Consider the following 8,472-nt stretch of genomic DNA (forward strand, 5'->3'; position numbering starts at 1 on the left):
ATAACGACAGAACAACTTAGGAGCCACTGACAGGGAATAGGACTGAGCATATGAAGGCTTTGTGCAAATTTTTAAGACTTTCCTTCAAGATTCTACTGCCATCTGCTGGAAAACTGTCCTATTAACAATGAAAATCAATACCAGGAGGTAAGCAGTGCCTCTTAATGGAGTTAAGCAACTCACATTTGCAGTCTTTAGTGGAACTAATGGGCCCACATGGAACTCTGGGGTTCTCTCCACCACAGCATTTTTGCTTTATGTGCTATATATATTGGAGTTCTTTGGAAGATTATACACAGCAAAGTTTTGCTCTGCCAAAAATGAAATTATGAAAGGTCACTGGACAAAATGATCTCTTAAGTTCTTTTCCACTTTAAATTTGTACCACTCCGTAGAAAACACCTCTTACAGTATTAGAATCTTCTTTCTGTAGACATGTTTAACAGCCTTGCAAGTGTCATTTGATGCTTGGTATTCCTGTTGGGTTCTTGATGGTAAACCAAGAAAGGAGAGCATCAGGGCAGCCAGGTTTTTGATGCTCGCTGATAGTGTTGTCTCCAGAGGTAAAGATTGCTGGCTGATAGCAGTAACTTCTGGTGGGTAGTTGCATCAGATTCCTCCGAGTTAGAACACCCAGGACTGCATTCTGTTTTTAAATTCAAGTACTCACCTGCCTGCTTGCTTCCTTTCAAGTTTGACCTCATTTCTTAGGCTGAGTGCCCGTATTTTTGTCTTATCATTGTCCTACATCATTTTAAAGTGAATTTGATGGTAAACTGAAAATTCCAAAGGCAGAGAAATCCAGAACATGCCTTGGTTAGAAGAACGGAGCTGTTCTGGAGACTGCCCACCCGGCACTGCGGGTTTCTCCCACTTGTCCAGCTTCCTATGCTGAAGGCAGTGACATGATTAGATGTGGATCTCTTCTACCTCTGCCAGGAAAAGCAAAAGAGCCACAGAGCTTCACACAGGGGCCTTATCAGGCCTGGCCATTCACTTCCCTTTTCTCTGTGCCACCAAATGAATCCCTGTGCATTCATTCAGTTTCCTGCGGATCTGCGGAAAGCAGATGAGAGCCACCGTCTCCCAGAAGCACCCATTATAGAAGAATTCCTCATCTAGTTTACAACCAGGCTCCATTTTTTTAAAAAAACATCAGGCTCTAGAGATGATATATTCAAGAAATGTTTTCCTTTTATCTTCTTCAGGATGTTTACACTAAGTAGAGTACATGATCCTGGATTGGAACCTGGTTCAGAAAAAGCTGTTGTGTTTGTCTTGTACAGGACATGGGGACAATTGGCAAAGCTTGAATAGAGTCTATATGTTAGATAACAGTATTATGCTGAGACCTAGCTGGCAGTTCAGTGGTTCAGACTATGCTTCCCCTGCAGTGGTTCAATGCAAGTTCAATCCCTGGTCAGGGAACTAAGATCCTGCATGCCTCATAGTGCAGGAAAAAAAAAAAAAGATAATAGTATTATGTCAATGTTAATTTCCAGACTTTGTTCATCGTATTGTGGTTATAATAATGAAAGTACTTGTTCTTAATGTACTTGTGGCTAAGTAGACATGATGTCCTCAATTTATTCTCAAGTAAATTCAGGTGGAAAATATTTATCTACAAATATGTGTAAGAATAATAGAGCAAGTGTGATCGAATGATAACACATTGATAAATCTGGGTGAAAAGTGTATGGGATTTCTATTATTGTAACTTTTCTACAAAGTTGAAATTATTTCAAAATTAAAAGATAATCCTCAGGGTTCCCCTGGTGGTAAAGAATCTGCCTGCCAATGCAGGAAGTGCAAGAGACATGGGTTTGATCCCTGGATAGGGAAGATCCCCTGGAGTAGGAAATGGCAACCTGCTCCAGTATTCTTGCCTGGAAGATTCCACAGACAGAGGAACCTGGCGGGCTACAGTCCATGGGGTTGTAAAGAGTCAGAGATGAGTGAGCAACCGAGCACATTAAAGTCCAACAGCCACAACTGCTGAGACCACCTGCCACAAGTACTGAAGCCTGTGGGTCCTAGAGCCTTGCTCTACAACAAAAGAAGCCACCACAATGAGAAACCCGTGTACCTCACTCCCCACAACCAGAGAAAGCCCATGCACAGCAGCGAAAACCCAGCACAGCCAAAAATACATTTAAAAAAAATGTTAAAGATAATCCTCTCCCCCCCCTTAAAAACAACACCAACACCAACACCAAATCAGGCCTACAATTCTGATGAGGTGACAGATCCAACCCTGAAAACAGGATGGTGATACCAAGGTGAGGGTGAAGGCATCAACCTATACCACCCATGGGAAGTTGGGTCTAAACCAGATTTTGCAAATGCTTCCTTCTTAAACTGAAATAGGTGACGTGGTGGGTAGAGTTTTAATTCAATGGAGAATGAACGGTTTATGTCCTTGCAGTGCTTGACGGTTTGAGCTAAAAGTGACAATGGCATTGAAGATAGCTCCATTTCATTCAGGGCAGCTTTCTCCAGGCAGTTTTTCTGGAGGATCCTCAAAAAGAGCAGAAGTCAACAAAGTTGGGCAGCTAGCTGTGCTGAAGGTAAGCTAGCTGAAGTGCTAGATGAAATAAGAATGGTAGGGTGTTGGTGTTGGCTGAAGCTGGGTGAGAGGCAGATGGAAGTGCATTGTACTATTACAAGTCCTAGGTTTATCTTTGAAATCTGGGTGTCAGAAAAGAAGGACATGCTAATTTAAAGGGGAAATTATGAGCAAAAGTGTGACATTGGAAGAATAAATAACTTGTTTCAGAAGTGGCTAATCTCAGGTCTGGAGAAGAACATTAGGAAATTATGCTGTGGAAAGGTACATTGGCACATGTCTGTGGAGGCTCCAGAATATTAAAATAGTCTGGGTGATTCTATAGGCAGTGGGAGCTACTAGAATTTTTGAGAAGGTTTCATATAGTTTATGAAATGAATTCTGTGTGTTTAGGATGAAAAGGAAGGAGAGAGACACTCATGGGACTTAAAAGGTCCCATGAGGGACTTCCCTTGGTGGCCTAGTGGTTAAGGCTGCATTTCTAATGCAGAGGGCACAGGTTCGATCCCTGGTGAGGGAACTAGATCCCACATGACTTGCAGTATGGCCAAAAAGTAAAAAAAAAAAAAAAAAAAATCCCATTAGAGTACATATGAGAAATAAGCAAACTGGATCAGCAATATGTGCCAGAGAGGGAGGGGCTCACCTCCCTGCCGCCTCCTACCATCCTGTTAAGCAAACCAACCTATCAAGTCCATGCTCCCAGCAGCTGTCAGTCCTGTTCTCTAATCTGGCCCCTAATTAAAGAGGAAGTCATCATAGAATAACGTAACATTAACAGTTCAAAATTTAACATGAAATTTACAGTGTAAACATTTTTTTTTTTTTTTTGGTGTAATCCATTTTCAAGTGTACAATTCTGTGGTATCAGGCACACTCAGACTGTTGTGTTAACCATCAACACCATCCATCTCCAGAACTTTCTCATCGTGCAAAAGCCACTCTGCCCCTTGCTCCCCATTCTCCCCTGCCCGCAGCTCTGGCGACCCCTGCTCTGTCTCTGTGAATTCGACTGTTCCAGAGTTCTGTAAGTGGGATCATACAGTATTTGTCCTTTTGTGTCTGGTTTCTTCCACTTAGCAGAACGTCTTCAAGGTTCTTCCTTCCAGTCACTGTTTTGAAGAGTTGTGCTATTCCTTGCCAGCTCTGACTCTGCAGAATCTCATCTGGGAAGAATACAGTCCACTTGCCAGTGTGACTTTCCACTCAGTTCCCTTCTTGGGGGGAAAAAGAGTAGTGCTTGCCTGTTAACTTTCCCGTGTGTGTGTGTGTGTGTGTGTGTGTTAGAGAGAGAGAGAGAGAGAGAGAGAGATTCCCCAGGGAACATGGGCAGGTAACTTGCATGGCCAAAGCAAGTGAAAATGTCTGTCATTACAGGCTTCCCTGGTGGCTCAGTGGTACAGAATCCACCTGCCAATGCAGGAGACAAGGGCTCTATCCCTGATCCAGGAAGATCCCACATGCTGCGGAGCAACCAAGTGCACCCCACTGTGCACCCCAGCTATTGGGTCTGTGCTCTAGAGCCTGGGTCAAAGTGAAAGTGAAAGTCACTCAGTTGTGTCCGACTCTTTGCGACCCCATTGACTATACAGTCCATGGAATTCTCCAGGCCAAAATATTCGAGTGGGTAGTCGTTCCCTTCTCCAGGGGATTGTCCCAACCCAGGGACTGAACCCAGAACCCGCAGATTCTTTACCAACTGAGCCACCAGGGAACCCAAAGAATACTGGAGTAGGTAGCCTATCCCTTCTCCAAAGGATCTTCCTGACCCAGGAATTGAACCGAGGTCTCCTTGGATTGCGGTCTCGGTTCATTGCATTGCGTATGACCTCAGGTATGCAGATGATACCACCTTTATGGCAGAAAGCAAAGAACTAAAGAGTCTCTTGATGAAAGTGAAAGAGGAGAGTGAAAAAGTTGGCTTACAGCTCAACATTCAGAAAACTAAGATCATGGCATCCAGTCCCATCACTTCATGGCAAATAGATGGGGAAACAGTGGAAACAGTGAGAGACTTTATTTTGGGGGCTCCAAAATCACTGCAGATGGTGACTGCAGCCATGAAATTAAAAGACACTTGGTCCTTGGAAGAAAAGCTATGACCAACCTAGACAGCATATTGAAAAACCAGAGACATTACTTTGCCAACAAAGGTCCATCTAGTCAAAGCTATGGTTTTTCCAGTAGTCATGTATGGATGTGAGAGTTGAACTATAAAGAAACCTGAGCGTCAAAGAATTGATGCTTTTGAACTGTGGTGTTGGAAAAGACTCTTGAGAGTCCCTTGGACTGCAAGGAGATCCAACCAGTCCATCTTAAAGGAAATCAGTCCTGACTATTCATTGAAAGGACTGATGCTGAAGCTGAAACTCCAATCTTTGGCCACCTGATGCATAAAACCGACTTATTGGAAAAGACCCTGATGCTGGGAAAGATTGAAGGTGGGAGGAGAAGGGGACGACAGAGGATGAAATGGTTGGATGGCATCACCGACGTGATGGACACGAGTTTGAGTAGGCTCTGGGAGTTGGTGATGGACAGGGAGGCCTGGTGTGCTGCAGTCCATGGGGTCGCGAAGAGCTGGACACGACCGAGTGACTGACTGAACTGAACTCCTGCATTGTAGGCAGATTCTTTACCAGCTGAGCTACCAGAGAAGGCCCCTGTGCTAGAGCCTGGGAGCCACAGTTAAATGCTGGGTTTTTGTTGCTGTGCGGGCTTTTCTCTAGTTGTGGCGAACAGGGGCTACTCTCCAGTTGCAGTGTGTGGGCTTCCCTTTGCAGACCTCTCTTTGTGTGGAGCACAGGCTTTGGGGCACACGAGCTTCAGTAGTTGCGGCACGTGGTGAGTTCATTAGTTGTGGCTCCTGGGCTCTAGCACACAGGCTCAAAAGTTGTGGCCCACTGGCTTAGTTGCTCCATGGCATGTGAGATCTGATCAGGGTATGGAACCTGTCTCCTGCATTGGCAGGCGGATTCTCTACCACTGAGCCTCCAGGGAAGCCCCTAAAATAAAATTATCTTAAAAAAAATCATTACAGTTAGTGTGTTTCCCAATAGTTGACCTCTTGAATGACATGAAAAGGTTTTGAGACTACGTAAACGCCTAAGGGCACATATCAGTTCAGTCAGTTCAGTCGCTTAGTCATGTCCGACTCTTTGCGACCCCATCTGCCAGGCTTCCCTGCCCATCACCAACTCCCAGAGCTTGCTCAAACTCACGTCCATGGAGTCAGTGATGCCATCCAACCATCTCCTCCTCTGTTGTCCCCTTCTCCTCCCACCTTCAATCTTTCCCAGCATCAGGGTCTTTTCAAATGAGTCAGCTCTTTGAATGAGGTGGCCAAAGGATTGGAGTTTCAGCTTCAGCATCAGTCCTTCCAGTGAATGTTCAGGACTGATTTCCTTTAGGATGGACTGGTTGGATCTCCTTGCAGTCCGACAGACTCTCAAGAGTCTTCTCCAACACTACAGTTCAAAAGCATCAAAAGGGCACATATCAAAGCTTCCTAAAACTGCTAGAATAGAAAAAGGAGCTTGGAGGAGTGCCCCGGTGGCGAACTGGTTAGGATTCTGGGCTTTCACCACTGTGGCCTGGGGTCAATCCCTGGTCCCTGGTTGTGGAACTGAGAACCCACAAGTTGTGCATTGCAGTAAAAAACAAAAAGAAAACAGAGAAGAAAGAAAAAGGAGTTTGGATTCAGTCATCCCCCACTCTCCTCTCACTGACTTTTCAAGAGGCTGGGATGGACATGACTGGATTGGTTACAGAGCTGCTGTGCTGTTCTTTTATTTTTGTTCTGAATGAGCGTCTCTCAGAAAACAAAGAGGGCCAGTATCTGCTTTATCATCTCCCTCCCCACACCTAGCAGAGTGTTAGGCATGTGGGGAAACTGGTGGGAGGTGAGGGAGGCTGACAATAGAACACGGGCTTTTTCAACTTCTTGTTTCCAGAGCTAGTGCTAGATGTCGACCAGGGCAGACAAGTGGGTGGGCACTGCAGAGGGCTGGAGAGACTGGGTTTTGGCCATGGCTCAGATCAGACAAAGGATCAACGAGAGAGATTTTCGTTTCTGTATCAAGCTCTCTCTGAAGGTCTCAAATCTGTTTTGCATCTGGTAAATGCAGCCAACCCCGGCTATCACTAAGAAGCCAGAATGATTTAAAAGAAAAATCTTTCCTTTTTTTTTTTTTTAAACAGCTTCTGTCCATGGCCTTGAGACTCGTTCTTTGCTGGAGCAGGAGGTCTTGGGAATTTTGGAGAGCCATGATTGTGTTAGCCATTTTGCACCCAGACTTGAATACTCAATTAAACATTTTGCTGCTACCCACTGGAGGAAAGGCCTTGGACGCCATCAGCTGTTCCCAGAAATGCACACCCCAGGGAGGAGTTACCGGGGCCTGTTTTCTCTGCATGGAGGATTGCAGGAAATGCCTCTCGGCCTCCTACGTTTTTCCTCCAGATTCTGCAAAGCTGCTTTTGGGGTGTGGCCACTCCTTTTCTTTTCTCTGCACTCTGGGGGAGTGAGGGAACAGGGGAGTTTTTCTTCATGATCAGGGCTCAAGCCAGAGCAGCTTAGAAACTTGATTGCAAATCCCAGTTACAGGGAAGAAGCCAAAACTACTGAGGACCAAGGAGGTCAGGGTTGGGCCCCCGGGCCCAAGTCCTGGTGCGGTGCCTACTGTCTTTATATTTATTTAAAGGGGACGCTGCTTAGTAACCAGCAGGCGGAGGCCTTCCTGAGTTGCAGAGCTCCTGGTCTGCCTGACTGCACAGGAATGATCTGGGTGTTACTCTCTATGGCTGAGGCCCAGCTGTCGCCAGGAATGGGGGTGGGGAAAGGGCTTCCTAATCGAGGGCTTCTAGTTACAGAGCCAGGCCCTTAAACTGCTAAGACTGTAAGGAACAGAAATTCCACAAATCCTCTCTTTTTCTTTTCGGCATCCTAGCGTTCACTATCACAATGCCTCCCTTTCCTATGGCAAAGCACACTGTTTAAGAAGGTTCTGACCGCCCAGATTCAAATCCTTGCTTTTCCTCTTGCTAGCTGCCTGACCCAGGGCAAGAGACCCAGGTTCCATATCAGAGTGCTCTTTTGAGGAAATAATACTTGAATCATAAAATTATTGCAAAAAGATTTTTTAAAAAGGTAACACACTTGAAATGTTCAGCATAGTGCCTGGTACATGAAGGAAAGTCAATTGTGGCGAGAAGAGTCTTAATGTCTTTGTAAATAGAACTAATGCATCCTATTCTACTGGCGAACTGTCAGAAAGCTCTTGATATAAGAATATTCAAAGTCATTAACTCTTCAAATCTCAGAATGACGGACCTAAACTGCATCCTTGCCCCAACCTCACCAGAGAGAAAGCTGACTTGAGTCCCGGGCACAAGTCTTCTCCTAGGGAAAGGGCACAGGAAGAAGAGAAGCACACGGGTGATCTCACCCTTTGGGACTGGGTGTTTTTCCGGATGGGGCGCGCAGCATCCCCAGGCCGACTGCAGCAATGGCCCTGCCCCGCCCTTCACTGCAGTCCTGGAAGGGCTCCCAGGGGCGGAGGGATGGGGGTGCAGAAGATTTTCTGCAGGGCGGGGAGGGGCAGGTCTGGAGGATGCTAGCTGCGGGGAGGGCGGTACGGCTGGAGCACCTCCACCATCCAGGGCGGAGGCAGCGACCTCCACTGCACCACCAACCCCCATCCGTGGCGCGCGCGCTCCTTGCCCATCCTCCCACCGCCCTGCATCGCCGCTTCGGCTCCGTCCGGGTGCGCTCGGCCCTTTCCGCCAGTGATCGGGCGGCGAGCCGGCGGGAGCTCCGCCCCCTTTGCTCCGCCGGCGCTGCCCGCCCCCCGCCCCTCGCGCCGCGCCCGGGCGCTTCCCCCGCGCTCGCGCCCGCCCGCCGCAGG

The sequence above is a fragment of the Bos javanicus genome, chromosome 11 (genome assembly GCF_032452875.1).
Source record: "Bos javanicus breed banteng chromosome 11, ARS-OSU_banteng_1.0, whole genome shotgun sequence".
Lineage (NCBI taxonomy): Eukaryota > Metazoa > Chordata > Mammalia > Artiodactyla > Bovidae > Bos > Bos javanicus.